The sequence below is a fragment of the Mauremys reevesii genome, linkage group 12 (assembly GCF_016161935.1).
Source record: "Mauremys reevesii isolate NIE-2019 linkage group 12, ASM1616193v1, whole genome shotgun sequence".
NCBI classification, from domain to species: domain Eukaryota; kingdom Metazoa; phylum Chordata; order Testudines; family Geoemydidae; genus Mauremys; species Mauremys reevesii.
Window position 1 is genome coordinate 42545489 of NC_052634.1, and position 18075 is coordinate 42563563.

The 18075-nt window shown below is 52.0% G+C and overlaps 1 protein-coding gene and 4 non-coding genes across 5 annotated transcripts in view; 1 reads left to right on the plus strand and 4 right to left on the minus strand.

Moving 5' to 3' along the window:
* Nucleotides 1-18075, minus strand: part of LOC120375611 (zinc finger protein 850-like) — a gene marked incomplete at its 3' end in the record, with an annotated part of 610246 nt that overhangs the window by 230603 nt on the left and 361568 nt on the right. The window lies entirely within an intron of this gene.
* Nucleotides 4276-4369, minus strand: TRNAI-UAU. The gene is made up of 2 exons: nt 4332-4369; nt 4276-4311 (listed from the first exon to the last, which is right to left on the minus strand). It is a non-coding gene; the product is annotated as a tRNA-Ile (tRNA).
* On the minus strand, nt 5550-5621 carry TRNAQ-UUG. The gene has a single exon. It is a non-coding gene; the product is annotated as a tRNA-Gln (tRNA).
* On the minus strand, nt 7234-7306 carry TRNAF-GAA. Its single transcript has one exon. It is a non-coding gene; the product is annotated as a tRNA-Phe (tRNA).
* TRNAQ-CUG lies at nt 10316-10387 on the plus strand. The gene has a single exon. It is a non-coding gene; the product is annotated as a tRNA-Gln (tRNA).

An 18075-nucleotide genomic window follows, 5' to 3' on the forward strand; every position in this document is an offset into this window, starting at 1 on the left:
TGCTGCTGTTGTTAGTCCATGAAACATCAAGGGTGGAATGCAAGGCTGAGTTCATGCACCAGTCCCCTGAAAAAATTTCAGTGCCCCAGAGAAATCCTGCCCCCTGCTATTGGAACGATGTGCTGGAGATTTGAATGGGAAAGGGAATGTCTGAATTGTCAGAGTGGGGAATGAACAACAATCTACAGCAATGTCATTAACACAGACACACTCTAATCCTGCTCCAGCCGGAAGGGAAATGGGCAGGAATTCTCGCTGTTCACCTAATGACACACTTACACTCATGCGCAGCCATGAGTGTGCTGGGGAAGCTGGTCTGAGCAAACCATTTGAAGTGACAATTCAGTGAGAAGTGAATTCATAGAATCATAGAATCATAGAATTCAAGATCAGAAGGGACCATTATGATCATCTAGTCTGACCTCCTGCAAGATGCAGGCCACATAAGCCGATCCACCCACTCCTTAGCAAGTGACCCCTGCCCCATGCTTCGGAGGAAGGCGAAAAACCTCCAGGGCCATTGCCAATCTTCCCTGGAGGAAAATTCCTTCCCGACCCCAAATATGGCGGTCAGCTGAACCCCGAGCATGCGGGCAAGACTCTCCAGCCAAACCCTCTGGAATAGGTTACATCATACCAGGCACATAATTGACCTATTGACTAAGCCCGTTATCCTATCATACCATAGCAAACGGTTTTTTAGCCATATAAATAGGAAGAAAACCAAGAAAGAAGAAGTGGGACCGCTTAAAACTTTAAATGGAGTGGAGATTAGGGATAATCTTGGAATGGCACAATATCTGAACGAATACTTTGCCTCGGTCTTTAATGAGGCTAATGAAGGGCTAAGGAATAGTGATAGAGGGACCGATGGGAATGAAGATATGGGGGTAGACATTACGGTAGCTGAGGTAGAAGCCAAACTGGAACAGCTTAACGGAAGTAAATCGGGGGGCCCGGATAATCTTCATCCTAGAATATTAAGGGAATTGGCGAGGGATATTGCTAGCCCGTTAGCGATAATCTTTAATAAATCCCTAAATTCGGGGATTGTACCGACTGACTGGAGATTAGCTAATGTAGTTCCTATATTCAAGAAGGGGAAAAAAAGTGACCCGGGGAATTATAGGCCTGTTAGTCTAACATCTGTAGTATGCAAAGTCATGGAAAAAATCTTAAAAGAGAGTGGTTCCGGAGCATGAGGCCGATGGCAACTGGGATAGATTACAGCATGGATTTACGAAAGGTAGATCGTGCCAAACCAACTTGATCTCCTTCTTTGAGAGAGTAACAGATTTTTTAGACAAGGGAAATGCGGTGGATCTCATATATCTGGATTTCAGTAAGGCGTTTGATACGGTACCGCATGAAGAATTACTGGTTAAATTGGAAAAGATGGGGATCGAAATGAAAATCCGGAGGTGGATAAGGAGCTGGTTAAAGGGGAGACTGCAGAGGGTAGTATTGAAGGGGGAACTGTCCGGTTGGAGGGGGGTTACCAGTGGAGTTCCTCAAGGCTCGGTTTTGGGTCCGATTTTATTCAATCTATTTATTGCTGACCTGGGAACCAAGAGTAGGAGTGGGCTGATAAAGTTTGCGGATGACACCAAGTTGGGGGGTATTGTCAATTCGGAAGAGGATTGGGATATTCTCCAGGGAGATTTAGATGACCTTGTAAACTGGTGTATTAGTAACAGGATGAAATTCAATAGTGAGAAGTGTAAGGTTATGCATTTAGGGATGTCTAACAAGAACTTTAGTTATAAGCTGGGGACGCACCAGTTGGAAGTAACGGAGGAGGAGAAGGACCTAGGAGTCCTGGTTGATCGCAAGATGACTATGAGTAGGCAATGTGATGTGGCCGTTAAAAAAGCTAATGCGGTCTTGGGTTGCATTAGGCGAGGTATTTCTAGTAGGGATAAGGAGGTGCTAGTCCCGTTATATAAGGCGCTGGTGAGACCTCATTTGGAGTATTGTGTGCAGTTTTGGTCTCCCATGTTTAAGAAGGATGAATTCAAACTAGAACAGGTACAAAGAAGGGCCACTAGAATGATCCGAGGAATGGAAGGCCTTTCGTATGAAAGGAGACTTGAGGAGCTCGGTTTGTTTTCCTTAACCAAAAGAAGGCTAAGAGGAGATATGATTACACTCTTTAAATATATCAGAGGATAAATACCAGGAAGGAGAAGAATTATTTCAGCTCAGTGCTAATGTGGACACGAGGACGAACGGATATAAACTGTCAGTCAGGAAATTCAGGCTTGAAATTAGACAAAGGTTTCTAACCATCAGGAGTGCAATACTGGAACAGTCTACTGTTCAGTCTACTACACGAATTATCGTGTAGTAAAACAATTGTATATCAAGTAGTTGTGGCTGAAAGGTGAAGGCGATGGGCTAGAAATCCTTTGGGGTTGCCCTGCGTAGGTTCAAATCCTGCTAACTATGCAAGCACTGCACTGTTGTTATGATTACTTTAGTTTTAGTGCCTAAGCATCCACAGTGCAAACTGGAGCTAAATCTAGTTTCACTCTGTCTACACTTAAAATGCTGCTGTGGCACCTGCTATAGCACTCTGGAGTAGATAGTCAGTGGAGAGGTTTTCCCATCCCTGTAATAGCTGCATTGACAGAACAATACTTCCTTTTCTTTAGCACTATCTAACCCGGGTTTAGGTCACCTTAACTATATGGGTTTGTGGGGGGGTCACACCCTGGGAGACATCGCTTTGCCAGTTCAGTGCCCAGCGTACACCAGCCCTTAGATCCCTCTTGGTATTTCAATGCAGGCACTGACCTGTGAGAGGAAAACATCAGCTCACAAACACAGAGACTGAATTTCCCACATTTAATCTCGCTGCACTTTCCAGAAAGTCACAACATTCATTCTTTCTTGCTAGGACAGAGAAAAAATAAGTGACACTAAGTTTTTGTCTTGGTTAAATAAAATTAAGTGTTTAATTAATATAGTAAAAAATCTGTCCTGATTCCTCTAACTAACACCATAGCGTGAAATAGGAACAGAGACAAAGCTTGTCAGTGATGACTAATTTCACAAATGATCTTCCCATTATTAATTTCCACGCTGCCCCCATTGGAGGTCTGGGCATCTCCCGTGTCATTGCTCTGCATTCACCTTCCCCTAGACTTGTTATCGGACATTCGCCTTCCTCTGCAGCGTGGGGCACGGGGTCACTTGCTGGCGGATTCCCTGCACCTTGAGGTCTTTAAGCCACGATTTGAGGACTTCAATAACTCAGACATAGGTTAGGGGTTTGTTACAGGAGTGGGTGGGTGAGATTCTGTGGCCTGTGTTGTGCAGGAGGTCAGACTAGATGATCATAATGGTCCCTTCTGACCTTAAGTCTATGAATCTATGAATCTAGTCCCAAATTTGGAAAATTGTGCCGTTCAGAATGTGAATAGTGACCCCGTCTCCTTCCTGCACCTGCTCTACATTGCTCCACAGCAGCTTCTCCACCTGCAGAGTCACCCCAGCACGGCAGTGCAGCCGCCCAGGGTTCAGCAGGGGCCCCTGGCAAGGACCGTGCGTGCAGCTAACAGCCCGGTGTGCCTGGCCGTGAGGCAGCTGTAGAAAAGCAACACCCCCTCCCAGAAGTACAGAGACTGAATTCCCCAACCTTAACATCATGACCCCCTGTAGAAAGCCACATGTCAGTTGTATTTTCACAGGGAGATGCAAAAATCAAGTGACACCAATTTTTAAGTTGAGTAAATAAAGTTGAGGAGATAGTTATTAACCTCACGAAAATACACTAAAGATCCCTCAACATAACACCTGAAGGTGAAATATGAACAGAGACAAACCTTGTCAGCAAAGGCTCATTTCCCAAACGATCCTCAAAATATTACTAATTCCCACCCCTCGTCCACAGGAGCTCTGTGCAGTGTAACTGTTCTGCAGGCAGCTTCCCATTCAATGCTGTTGTGGGACATTCCCAGGCCTGGAAATGTACCAACGACAGAATTTGAAGAACAAACCTGGCTCCCCGCACCAGGCGGGATTTGAGTGTTTTGTCCCTGTCACTTAGTCTTTATCAATAGTACAGACGCCAGGGGCAGGACTCCAGGCTCTGCTTGAGGGATCCTGGCACAGCGGCTGGGGGGGAGAAAGGATGGTAGATTCTGACCTGGAGAGGAGGTAATAAGTGAAGGGGGCATTTTTATTAGCCCCCTCCTGAGGGTCCCCAGGGCTGGAATTCTACATTCCACAGGCCAAATGAGGGGGTGACCCCACTTGGCTAATGAAAACCAGTGCTGCAGGTGAGGCTTGAACTCACAACCTCAGCATAGCTCCTATCAGCACTGCCCTATAAGTACTGTGCGCTAACCAATTGCACCACTGGAGCACCTGTTAATTAGGATTCTCTGAGATCCCCCATAGGTTGATACAGGCAAGGAGTGACCCCAAAACATTCTCAGTGGGGCTGGGAGCAGGTGGCGACAAGTGTTGTACTCGGTGGGGTGGATTCTTCTTAAGGGTTCCAGGCCCCATTTGACCCTTTTGTTCTTCCCTGTGTAATAACAGAGCTGGTTAAGACTCAATGGAGAGTCTTGCTGCAGCCCAACAGATCTGAAATCACTGATAACCGGCTCTAAGCATTAGTCCTGCTTTGGGACAGTGTCTCTCATGGAAGAAACTGCCCAGTCTGCGCTAGCAGTGAGGCTCCCTCACTAAGAGCTGAAATCAGGGAGAGCTGTGGGAAGTGCAGGGCCCCAGGGGTGCCTGAACAGGGGGGGACAACACCCCAGGACTTTTAAACATGGGAGGGCTCCACCCTCACTCAGCTGCACAGAGGAGTTTTCATCCCCTATTCCTGCCTGTCACTGCCCAGCACCCCCTCTGGCACCATTCCTGAAGGTCACCCTGCCTCACTCTCTTCCTGTCATATTGGGTCCACCAACAACTCATGTAGGAGAGACAGCTCCTGTCCCTCATTGTTAAAGGTCAGGCCAGGCAACTAGGGGCAGAAGCCCTCAGTTTTTTTTTTCCTCCCTATTGCAAAGCCCAAGGACTCACCTTGGGGTACAGGCACCACTGTGCTCCCAGAACACAAGTTATCACTGTACAAAGAGGGATGAAAGGGCCTGCCAAAACCTGGGATCTTCAGTCTAACACTCTCCCAACTGAGCTACTTTGGCAGAGGAGGAGAGGTGCTGGGCTCCAGGCTGGGACTCTGCCTCCCTCCTGCCTAGCCCTGACTATGAAGCCTGGCCCTGGCCCTCCTTCCTTCAAGTGCCAGGTGGGCAAGAGGAAGAGTGTGGCAGCTACAGGGACCAAAGTTGTGGGCATCAGGTGAAGCAGCAAGAAGCAACCATATGATCAATCCACAGGAATCTCTAGCCAGACTGTTACGTTCTAGGACCCCAACCTATAGCCGCCAGCCCATTGAACCAGCCAGACCAAAGACTTATCTCCACTGGGGATCAGTCACCCAGCAGGAGGGAAAAACCTCACTCTGTACCTGAGAGAAGGTAGCCAAACACATTGAGCTCCAGTGCTTTGTAGCAAAGCAATGTATCGCCACGAGGTCCCACTGAGATTTGAACTCAGATTCCAGGATTCAAAGTCCTGAGTGCTGCCCATTACACCATGGGACCTGCTGCTATTTCATTTTCTAGACCCCTGTGACTCTCAGCTGGCTGGTTTGCACTCAACTTATTGCTTCCCACCATCAGCTTCCTCTCACAGGACTCTCTCTCCTCCTTCAGTGACCGTGGTCCTGCACTACCGGATCCACGGGTCCTGCCCTGAGTCCCTGCATCCCCCTGCTTTGTCTCCATTCCCTGCAGGCTGCAAAAATGTCAGGGGAGGCTGCCCCTCCCTTCACTCGGTGCTCCCGCTCATATCAGCCAGCTGCAGCCTCATCTCCTGGAACTCGGGCAGCTGTTGCTTGATCCGATCGTACAGTCACACGCTGACTGGCTCCCCTGCCTGGATGGTTTTGTGGAAATCCCACAGGTGACGCTGCAGGACTTGGCACTGTTGGTTTCTTTAATGTTGTGGTGTTTCCCCAGCCGCCGGAACAAAGCCGCCAACTCCTCCCTCACCGACTCCCACCAATCCCCCTGGTTGCCGTAGGAGCCTCTCATGCTTTCCCGTTCTGCCAGCACCGCCAGGCCTCGTCCCCTGCTCCTTTATCTTGCAAGCTCTGGATGTTCAGCTTCCAATATCCTCTGTCGTGGGTCAGGGAATTGCCCACATTGAGCACACGGTGAGAGCTGCGTGATCCGAACTGTCCATTGGCACCACCCTGCCCTGGGCTGTCGACGTGCTCTCCTTCACGGATATCCGGTCACTGCGACTCCTGGCCTGTCCCCACAGAAAGGTATATCCCCTCTGCGGCTGGTGTGAGCTCAGGTCAGAGGAATAGGAGGCTACTGCCCACCCTCCACTGGTTCACTGTGCAGAAACACGTCCTCTAAGCCGACCTTGCTACAGACCTGCACCAGGTAGTGCTCATCGTAGAAGAGTTTCCTCTGATGGTCGGGAAAACAGGACCAGCAGTCCTCAGGCCGGTGCAACAATTGAAATCCCCCCCAACACCAAACACCGTGCGGTCTAGAAGAAGGGAGCCAGTTCCTTCATAGAACTTTCCTTTTACACCTTAACTGGGGACCATACACACTAATATAGCCGTAACCAGTGCCATGGAGCACAGCCACCTGGTCGGAGCTCCACCACCTTCTGTACTCGCACTGCGAATGTGAAGAACAAGACTCCAACCCCATCATTCTTCACTGGCCTGGAGGACCAGAGAGATGGGCCCTTCCTCCAATCACCCTCTGCCCATCAAGCTACCCTAGAGTCGTTAATGTGCATTTTCTGAACACCCACCATGGCCAAGCCCAGCTGCTCCAAGACACTGAACATCAAGTGCCTCCTCCTGAGCCCCCAACTCCCTTCCACATGGCCACTTTCACACATGCCCCTTCCCTGGCACTGCCCTCCCTCAGCTGCACAGAAGAGTTTTCATCCTCTCTACCTGCCTGTCACTGCCCAGCACCCCCTCTAGCACTCTCTTCCTTCCATATTGGGTCCACCAATAACTCACTTAGGAGAGACAGCTCCTGTCCCTCATTGTTAAATGTCAGGCCCAGCCAATTAGGGGCAGAAGCCCACAATATCTTTTCCTGCTGCAGAGCCCAAGCTCAGGGACTACTGTGTTCCCAGAGAACAAGCCACCACTGGGCAAAGAGGGATGAAAGGGCCTGCCAAAGCCTGGGATTGAACCAGGGACCTTTAGATCTTCAGTCTAACGCTCTCCCAACTGAGCTACTTTGGCAGCTGTTTAGCAGTATTTTGGCCTGTTGCTTCTCTGTCTGGGATGTTGTTGTCAGCAGTTGCACACAAAAAGGACAGGAAAATGAACGGCTGCTCCACACCCCCACCGGAGGAACCCGGCGCCCTTAGGGTGGGGTTCTTCTCTAAAGATGGCTGGCAGAAAGGTGGTGCTCAGCTCTGTCAGCGACCTACCCAGTTGCCTCACTGCCAGGGGATGCAGATGTTTCTGTAAGGCCATTAAATGGGGTATTTGGCTTCTGAGTGAATGTGAGGAATGTGCAATCCTGAGAGGGAATTTCCATCCTTCTTTCCACTGCTTTTCAGCGCCCCAGTGGCCTAATGGATAAGGCATTGGCTTCTTAAGCCAGAGATTGTGGGTTCAAGGCCTGGTCTACACTAAGAATGGGGGTCGAACTAGGGTACGCAAATTCAGCTACGTGAATAGCGTAGCTGAATTCGAACTACCCTAGTTCGAACTACGTACCCGTCCAGACGCCGCGGAACCGAACTCCGCGGCTCCAAGGTCGACTCTGCTAACTCCAGCTGCCGAGGTGGAGTACCGGAGTTCGAACTAGCGCTTCCGGAGTTCGAACTATCGCGTCTAGATCAGACGCGATAGTTCGAACTCCGGAAAGTCGAACTCACCGCGTCGACCCGCGCGGTAAGTGTAGACTAGCCCCAAGTCCCATCTGGGGTGAAAAACTCCTTCCTTCTTGTATATTGCAACAAAGCCTTTGTGTTATTTTCCCCAAGGAAGCTGGGAGACGTTTGAACCCAAAGTACTGGATCTTGGGAGCAATCCCCCAGAAATTCCACTTGACAAATCCTTTCTAGACCCATCAGTAGCAAACACTTAATACTAGTGTTTGTCTGAGAATAGAAGGAAGGGGAGTGTTTACTCCCACACCTCAGTGAGTGAAACAGACAGAAAGAACAAGGCTGTCCTGAAAGAGAATGGATCTGTCTGGAGACAAAGCAGAACCTGAGAATGAGCAACAGTGTGAAAAGAAGAACTTCAAATGTGTGTTAGGTGTTAGATAGGTTGGTCTGACAAATTTCAAGAAAATACCAATGCTCGTAGACTGATGCGGACACTGGCTGCTTCTGATCTTTTACTGAGAATTCATTGAGAAATATTTTCCTTAACTATGTTATGGAATATTAGGTGGGCTATGAAGGCACCATTCCTCCTGCTTTCGTCCTTCGAGACAACATGGCTACATGGCATGCAGCCAGTGCTCACCTTCCAGTCAACTGCTAGAGAAGACAACACAGACAGGGATGGCAGCAGGGCAGACTGGAGCTCCATGGAGATGGTGGGACCAGGTCTCATCAACGGGGAGGTGGCCACCCCACCATGCACAAGGCTGAGCCAGCAAGTGTGGTGTGTGCTTCACCATGCCCCTACTCACTGCACATGGTGGTGGAGGGCAGTTACTGAGTTCGGTTGGTCTGGCAAATTTAGGGCTTGGCTACACTTGCAGAGGTAGAGCGCTGGGAGTTAAACCACAGCAGGGAAACCGCTGCCATGTGTTCACACTGACAGCTGCAAGCGCACTGGAGTGGCCACATTAGCAGCTCTGGCAATGCCACAGAGAGCAGTGCATTGTGGTAGCTATCCAGTGTGCAAGTGGCTGCAATGTGCTTTTCAAATGGGGGGCGGGGGTGGAGTGTGATGGGGAGTGTGTTGTGTGTACGTGGGGGGAGCGACAGTGTGTTTGGGGGGCTGAGAGTGTGTCAGCATGCTGTCTTGTGTGTTCGGACAGCAGCAGACCCCCCTCTCTCACACACACACTCACAACAGCAGCAGCATTCCACACTAATGGTTGCTTTGTCCCGGAGCAGATAAGCAGCCGGCTGTCAGAAACGGAGCTTTGAAAGGGGATATCTGCATGCCTTCAGCCGATTTCAAAACAATGACCAGAATGGGCACTTGACTTCAGGGGATTATGGGATTTTTCCTGAGGCCAAACACAGTGCAGTGATGCAACACATCATCCACACTGATGCCCGGGTATTTCAGCAGGACTCAGCAAGCTTTATACTTCTCATGGAGGTGGATTACCAGGAGCGCTCCAGCTGCAGAGCCCAGGTGCTCCATGTGCCTTGCGAGTGTGGACACCTCAGGAGTTAGGGCGCCCGGGGCTGCTTTAATGGGCTCTAACTTGCAAGTGTAGCCAAGCCCCTAGACTATGTCACTTGTGTGACTTACTTGTGCTATTGTAATAAATACAATAGACGTGCAATGGTCAGAAATTGCACCAGCAGAGAAGTATATTAAAGGGAAACCCTAAGGAAATTAAGAGTTTAAATTATCCTCCACATGTCCCACGTCCCACTAAAATGAATCCAACCCACAGGGCACGTGGGCAGAAGTATCGGTGTCAGGATGCTACATTGTTAGCACAGTAAATGAAGCTGCAAAATAAATGATGTTTAAATGACCTCACTCTATTTTTTACAATCCGGTGTTAAGAGGTAATAGATACAGACGGACACCAGGCAGGGTCGTTTGGAGGATGAAGCCTTTATGCTTCCATCCCCCACCACTGTCAAGTTTTAGCCAATTAGGACAAGTCAGCAAATAAGAACAACCTCAGGTCTCAGTAACTGCTGCAGGTAGCAAAGTCCTACAGGGAGCAGTTTCTGGCACTACACCTGTGCAGCTCTGCTCCCCGGCTCTTCTCGGGCTCCTGCTCTCTCCTTAGCTCCGCCCCACTCTGGCCCAGGCAGTTCCAGCTCCCACGGAGGATGGGACCCCCTGGCCTGGTGACTCCCTCATTACACTGCCTGGCCTGTCAGTGCGGCTAACTTGGAGCTTTGGCCTCTCCCCATTGCCCAGGGGACTGTCAGTCTCAGGGGCCTGATTTCCCATTGGCCCTTCCCCCTTCTACTGGGACTGGGAACTAGCCAACCAAAACCCCCACTAAGCTTTAGTAAGGGGCCAACAGTCCCTTACATGAGCCGGCCCCATGAGGGTCACTGATGGCCAGAGAAGGCAGCATGAGCTGGTCCCATGGTGTAATGGGCAGCACTCAGGACTCTGAATCTTGCAATCTGAGTTCAAATCTCAGTGGGACCTTGTGGTAAAGCCCTGGAGCTCACACTGCTCCACTTCCCTGTCTCCACCTCTGCAAGAGCCATTTTTTCCCCTCCTACTGGATGGGTCAGGGCTCTAGAACTGGCTACTGACACCTGAGGGTTGGGATTCTCACGGCGTCACCTGGTGCCCACAAGTCTGGCACTTGCCTCTGTGCTTTTCCTCTTGCCCACCTGGCACTTGAAAGAAGCAGGGCCAGGGCCAGGCTTCATAGTCAGGGCTGGGCAGGCTGGAGCCCAGCACCTCTCCTCCTCTGGGCACCTAGAGCAGAGGCGGCTGGTGCTGACAGCTCCAAGGGAAGGCTTAAAAGCAGCGGAGGCCAGGGCAAGAGGAGGAGAGGACCATGCCTATGTGTGGCCAGCAGACAGCCACAGGGCCAGCCTGCTCCCTGCTGTGCTGAAGGCCACCCACAGGCCAGCATGCAGGGCGGCTGCTGATGCTCTGTGGCCAACATCAGAAGATGGTAGGAAAGCAGGGCCAGCCCCCCTGGTGGGGCCTCTGACCGTTCCCACTCATGGTGCTGACTTTGGCAGTGGAGCCGCCCATTTTCTTTGGCAAGTCAGGAATGGCAAAGGTGAGACTGGAAGCACCTGGGGCTCATGCCCCAGCCTTTGTGACACCCAACCCCCAACTCCTTCCTGGGGCTCTAGCTGAAGCCGGAGCATTGGCCTGAGCAGCCAAGAAGAGTTTCCAGCCCTGAAGGGAGCAGGACGTTCAGCACAAAGTGAGCACAACCACGAGGGGACTCAAATCCTGAATCATCGGATCCACAGGGAGATGCCTTATCCTTTAGGCCACATGATGAGGGGGTCTAAGCTCTTCTTTGGAAAAGCCGGACACTGTGTTTCTCAGGTCATCTGCTGAGGGGGCCGAGATGCTCTGGGCACAAGAAGTCGAGTTCCCAGCGAGACGTGAGACTTAATTGTATGGGGCCAGGTGCAGGGCTTTGGCAGGGAGGCTCGGGCATGGGGGATTGAGGTGCAGCGGATGGACCGGCTGTCTAGGCACAGAGATTTAGTCTCCCTGAGGAGGAGGAGGAATCCTGCTGACAGGCAGTGGCTGTGCAGAAAAAGAGGAGGGGTTCCTGGGACTTTTTTTGCCTCTCTTTTGCCTGCCTGCTCACTCTTGCCTGCACACTGGGATAATCACTCTTGTGGTGAATGGTGAAGCTGCTTTCTACCAGGCCCCAGGTAGCTCACTTGGTAGAGCATCAGGCTCTTAATCTGAGGGTCCAGGGTTCAAGCCCCTGTCTGGGTGCTCAGCTTTTAAGTTGCCTTGTGTGCCAGGAGCCAAACTCTGTTCACAGCCACACAGGGATTCCCAGAAGCTGTGGCCATTTCCTGGAAAGGTTCCTTTCCTTAGCAATCAGGGGAGAGGCCACATCTGCAGGTGCAGAAAGCGCAGTCTCTGGCTGGCAGGAAGCGCTGTGGGGCCAGGTGCTGAGAAAGCCCAGAGTGGGAGCAGCAGAGATGAGGGGAAGAGAGACAGAGAAGCAATGAGTCCCCACTCCCTTACCCAGAGTCTGCCTGACCTGGAGGACTGTTAGGATACAGATATTCAGGCCTGTCTGCAAAGGCCTGTACTTTAAGAATTTAGGTGTGTTTTTATCACTTAGCTAGTTATAAAGGTATAAAAGAAAGAATAAAAAATCACTGTCTGTCTGTGTAATGGCCTTCTCTTACTGTGACAGTCTGAGGCCTGGTTCTTCGGCTAAGCAGCAAAGGCAGCCAGAAGGTGGGAAGTGTCTGGTCACATCCTCACATTCCCAACTAGTCACACTGAAATAAGGTGCTATTGGGCTGTGAGGAATACAATCCTGTCCTGATATTCCATCACCTCCAGAGAAAGGAAAACTTAGGCTGTGGCTACACTTAGCACTTCAAAGTGCTGCCGCGGTTTGAAGCGCTAAGTGTAGTCAAAGCGCCAGCACTGGGAGAAAGCTCTCCCAGCGCTGTCCGTACTCCACCTCCCTGTGGGGAATAACGTACAGCGCTGGGAGCCGCGCTCCCAGCGCTGGGGCTTTGACCACACTGGCGCTTTGCAGCGCCGCAATTTGCAGCGCTGGAGAGGGTGTGTTTTCACACCCTGCTGCAGCGCTGCAAATTTGTAAGTGTAGCCAAGCCCTTAGTTTGGTAGCATCATCCTGTCTGGCCAGAACTCACTTATCAATAGACACAGCTGGAAAACCCTATGTCTGTATAGATGTAGTTGTGAAATCCTCCCTTCTGTATTGTTTTGTATGTTTATTTGCATGGTCTCTGTCTGGTTCTGTGATTGTTTCTGTCTGCTGTATAATTAATTTTGTTGGGTGTAAACCAATGAAGGTGGTGGAATATAATTGGTTAGATAATCACGTTACAGTATGTTAGAATTGGTTAGTTACATTTCAGTAAAATGATTGGTTAAGGAATAGCTAAGCAAAACTCAGGTTTTGGTATATAGTCTGCAGTCAGTCAGGAAGGTGCGGCGGCGGGGGGGGGGGGGGAATGGGACCAGGGACGGGGGATGGGGGAATTGGGATCATGTTTGGCTATAGGGGGAAATGGGAACAGGGGATGGGAACAGAAACAGGGACACAGACAAGGCTCTGTGGTGTCAGAGCTGGGAAGGGGGATACTGAGGAAGGAAATTGGAATCATGCTTGCTGGACGTTCACCCCAATAAACATCGAATTGTTTGCGCCTTTGGACTTTGGGTATTGCTGCTCTCTGGTCATGCGAGAAGGACCAGGGAAGTGAGAGGGTGAAGGAATAAGCCCTCTAACACTGTCATTTGTTGCTCTAGGCTCCATATGTACGTGCACATTCACATCCCACTCCTGACACAATCACTGTCTTCTATCTGATGAAATAGCCTAATTTCAATCTCTCCTGTAACATTACACCACCAACTATTCAGCATTTGTATGAGAGAAGTTGGAGGGAATTCAAACATCTTCAAAAGTGGTGCATCTAGAGCCCCTAGCTGGGTAAATTCCAAGCTCCTGACCCAGAAGAGTCTTGGCCTGGCTTGAGGGGGGCAGGCTTGGCTGGTCAATATAGAGGGGGAGGGAGAAGGGTACATGGACAGTGTAGAATGTGAGACTCATAAGCTGTGGTTATGTGCTCTGAGAGTTATCCCCTTGCTTTTCATTTAAGGTCAGGGAGGGATATTATAACCAAGTGTTCTGGCAAAACTTTCCCCCCGGCCTGGTCAGTGAATCCTATGGTGAGAAACTTTCTGTGCATTTCAGTTTCTTGTATTGTTGGATGGGGCCTGAGGTGCTGGAAGGGAAATGTCCATGGAAAACTTGGACATCACTGTTGTCCAAAAAAAGGCAGGTGTTAGACACAATCACTTCTCGTATTCCCATGGAATCCGAGTCTAGCTGAAGAATTTCTGTCTATCCTAGAGAGAATCATTCCATTGTAAATACAAATGAAATGAGATCTTCAGGTCGAGTCAGCACCTTTTAAAAATATTTACTGAGCAAAAAGCCATTCTTTGCCTTGTTGATAAGGACAAGAATCCCTCTTTGCCTTTCCATTTCAAATGCGAAATGAAGGGAGATTTTCATTGAAAAACTTCTGGTTTTTAGGGGGAATTGAACCCAGGCCATGGCTGCTAAAACACCAGAACCTATTGCTTAAAGCACCAGGGAGGGCTGTTTTTTTCTGACAGCTACTGTTGCTTTTCTCAGCCTATTACATCACCAATGTCAGACTCTGAGTGCAGTTAAGCTCTGGAATAGGCTCCCAAAGGCATCTGTGGTGTCTCTGTCCTGTCGAGGATACTCTGCATATACTTGGTCCCATAGACAACCTGCTCTGGCTCTATCTGCTACCTTCATCGTGTTTGGATGTAAAGGTGGGAAATGATGGAGAAATTGACCCCTCTTTCAAGTTTAAATGTTGTAACTTCTACATCTAGACTGGGGTGGCCAACCTGAGCCAACGTAACTGCCAAACATGCACCTTTGTATGCAACTGCTGAGTCAGTTGTGAACCTTGCTACCATTATCATTATCCCTTTGAAATAATGATGGTGATGGACACTTGGCTCTATATCCCAGAGTGCTCTGGACATCTACAGGCTGCATTAGCCAATCCAACCATTTGGCACTTACAGATGGGCACCTCTGTATTGTGCCTGAGTCTTGTACAGCTATGAATGGCTGGTAGATGCCGATATTTTCCCGTCTTTTTAACCAGCACTAATACCCAGCCAGGCCAGGGCTGGGAAGAGAGAAAGAGCAGCAGGTTTCCCCTATTGTGGCCATCTCGCTTTTTCTTGACTAGCTTCACCTATGCACCAACTTGCACTGTTCATATGTGAGCCTGGCTAGCTCAGTTGGCAGAACATCACACTTTTAATCTGAGGGTCAAGGGTTCAAGTCCCTGGTCAGGTGAAAAACTTCTCACTGTGAGTATAAAAATCTGTCTTTCTGGAGTCTTGTTCAGTGTTATTCCTTCTCTCCAGGATTTTGCCTTTCCTAAGAAGGGCCTTTCTGTGGGGGGGATTGAAGGAGCAACTCCTTGACATCTCCTCTGTCCTTGCAGGCTGGAGGAATAAAGTCCTCTCGGCATATAGCATGTTCCTCCCCTGCACACACAAACACACAGAATATTCATAAGGAATTAGAATTAGAATCCACCACTTTCCTTGGGAGCTTGTTTCTGTCGTGAATCATCCTCGCTGTTGAATATTTGTGCCTTAGTTGTAATATGAATTTGTCTCTTTTCACCTTCCAGCCATTGGGTCTTGTTATGCCTTTCTCTGCTCGATTAAAGAGCCCTTTCATACCCAATATTTTGTCTCCATTAAGACCCTTCAACACTTCAGTGAAATCACCTTTCAATCTTCTTTTGATAAGCTAAACAGGTTGAGCTCGTTCAATAGCAAAGAGCCACCAACTGTTCTGAGGGCTGGAGAAAAATGTCTTCTAGGGAAAGTGGTGGATTCTCCATCTCCTGATGTCATTTAATGAAGACTAGATGCCTTTCTGGAATGTGTTTGCCCAAAAGTAGCTATTGTGTCATACAGGAGGCCTGTGATATGCAGGGGGTCAGATTAGATGCTCTAGTGGTCTCTTCTGGCCATAAAGTCGACTAATTTCTGAAAAATGGAGTGTAGCATTGGGAGCAGCGTCTGATGTTTTACTGTCTAGCCGGCTTGCTGCCTAGAACGAACGCTCCTTGAGTGGGGTGATCCACAGGGAGTAGCTCAAACCTCCAAAGTGCCTGGCCAGGGGCAGGACATTAGCACAGCAAGGGAGGGGTGTGGCAGTGACATCACAAAGGCCTTTTACAGGACCTCAGACTATTGGTCAAAGGTGGTGGGGAGGTGGTGACCTCACAGAGAGATGCTGACATCAGCCAGGCAGGACAGGGGCGAGGGGCCAGGGAAACCTCAGAGACCCCTGTGGCTTTGCTTCAGCAAGTCTCCTTCTCCAGGTCTCTCTTTGAGGACTGAGGGAGTATTCGGGTTCACGGACGTGAGCGCCAGGAGGAACCTCTTTCGAGTTTTCTCCTTCCCTTTTAGTGATTTTACTAGAAAACAGACGTCCCTGTTTAGAAGGTAAGAGTCTCCTCGGGGTTTGAAACCTGTTCAGTCTGATCCATCTGGTGACAGTTGAATTCTAGGCATGGAAAACACGAGCTTAAGGAGGCAGAATTTTATTCTGCACCTGGGATTTTGTCCCTTAAAATCACTGGGGACATTAGGGTTTGTCCTTTTTGTTTCACCTTTTCCTCCATCCATCCCTCCCTCCTTTCTCTTCATCTCTTGCTTCTTTTGTCCTTTCTCCTGTTCCCCTCCCAACACCAGGAGCGAGGTGTGTGGGTGTGTGTGTGTGTGTGTGTTGCGGGGGAGTGCTCTACAGCTCCCACTGTGTGAGGTCCACCCAAAAATGTGGGGCTGAAATAGTGCTTGGGCAGTGATCCCCACCGGTGACCTGGGCCATCCTTTGGGCTCTCTGGTGAGAACCCTCAGCCTCCCGTCCTCAGTCTCTACCCTGATTGGCTGCGCAGGGGGCAGAAGAGGGGGATGGGCGGCACTGGGGGAGGGGAGTTCGGGGGGAGTGTGGGGCGGGGGCAGAGAGGGGATGGGCGGCACTGGGGAGGGGAGCTCGGGGGTGTTGGGGTGGGGCAGAAAGGGGATAGGCGGCACTGGGGAGGGGGAGCTCGGGGTGTTAGGGGATGGGGGCAGAGACGGGGATGGGCGGCACTGGGGAGGGCCTCGGGGGTGTTTGGGGCTGGGGCAGAAGAGGGGCATGGGCGGCACTGGGGAGGGGAGCTCGGGGTGTTTGGGGGAAGAAGAGGGGATGGGCGGCACTGGGGAGGGAGCTCGGGGGTGTTGGGGTGGGGCAGAAGAGGGGATGGGCAGCACTGGGGAGGGGAGCTCGGGGGTGTTGGGGATGGGGGCAGAGACGGGATAGGCGGCACTCGGGGAGGAGCTCGGAGGGTGTTGGGGAAGAAGAGGGGATGGGCGGCACTGGGGAGGGGAGCTCGGGGGTGTTTGGGGTGGGGGCAGAAGAGGGGATGGGCGGCACTGGGGAGGGGAGCTCAGGGGTGTTGGGGGCAGGGGCAGAGAGGGGATGGGCGGCACTGGGGAGGGGGAGCTGGGGGTGTTAGGGGCGGGGCAGAGAGGGGATGGGCGGCACTGGGGAGGGGAGCTCAGGGGTGTTGGGGGCAGGGAGGAGGGGAGGCGGCACTTGGGGAGGGGAGCTCGGAGGCGTGTTGGGGGCAGGGGCAGAAGAGGGGAGGCGGCACTGGCGGAGGGGAGCTCGGGGGTGTTTGGGGGGGGCAGAGAGGGGATGGGCGGCACTGGGGAAGGGGAGCTCTGGGGAGTTGGGGCGGGGAGGAGGGGAGGCGGCACTTGGGGAGGGGAGCTCTGGGGGAGTTGGGGCGGGGAGGAGGAGGAGGCGGCACTTGGGGAGGGGGAGCTCTGGGGGAGTTGGGGCGGGGAGGAGGGGAGGGGCGGCACCGGGGAGGGGCAGCTCAGGGGTGTTTGGGGCGGGGGCAGAGAGGAGGGGCGGCACTTGGGGAGGGGGAGCTCGGGGAGTTGGGGCGGGGAGGAGGGGAGGGGCGGCACCGGGAGGGGCAGCTCAGGGGTGTTTGGGGTGGGGCAGAGAGGGGATGGGCGGCACTGGGGAGGGGAGATCGGGGGTGTTGGGGACAGGGGCAGAAGAGGGGAGGGGCAGCACTGGCGGAGGGGGAGCTCGGGGTGTTTGGGGCGGGGCAGAGAGGGGATGGGCGGCACTGGGGAAGGGGAGGTCGGGGGTTGGGGACGGGGTCAGAGAGGGGAGGGGCGGCACTTGGGGAGGGGGAGCCTCAGGGGAGTTGGGGGCGGGAGGAGGAGGGAGCGGCACCGGGGAGGGGCAGCTCAGGGGGTGTTTGGGGCGGGGGCAGAGAGGGGAGGGCGACACTTGGGGAGGGGAGCTCAGGGAGTTGGGGGCGGGGAGGGGAGGGGCGGCACCGGGAGGGGCAGCTCGGGGGTGTTTGGGGGCAGGGAGGAGGGGAGGGGCGGCACTTGGGGAGGGGAGCTCGGGGGAGTTGGGGGCGGGGAGGAGGGGAGGGGCGGCACCGGGGAGGGGCAGCTCGGGGGTGTTTGGGGGCGGGGCAGAGAGGGGATGGGCGGCAGTGGGGAGGGGAGCTCAGGGGTGTTGGGGGCGGGGTCAGAGAGGGGATGGG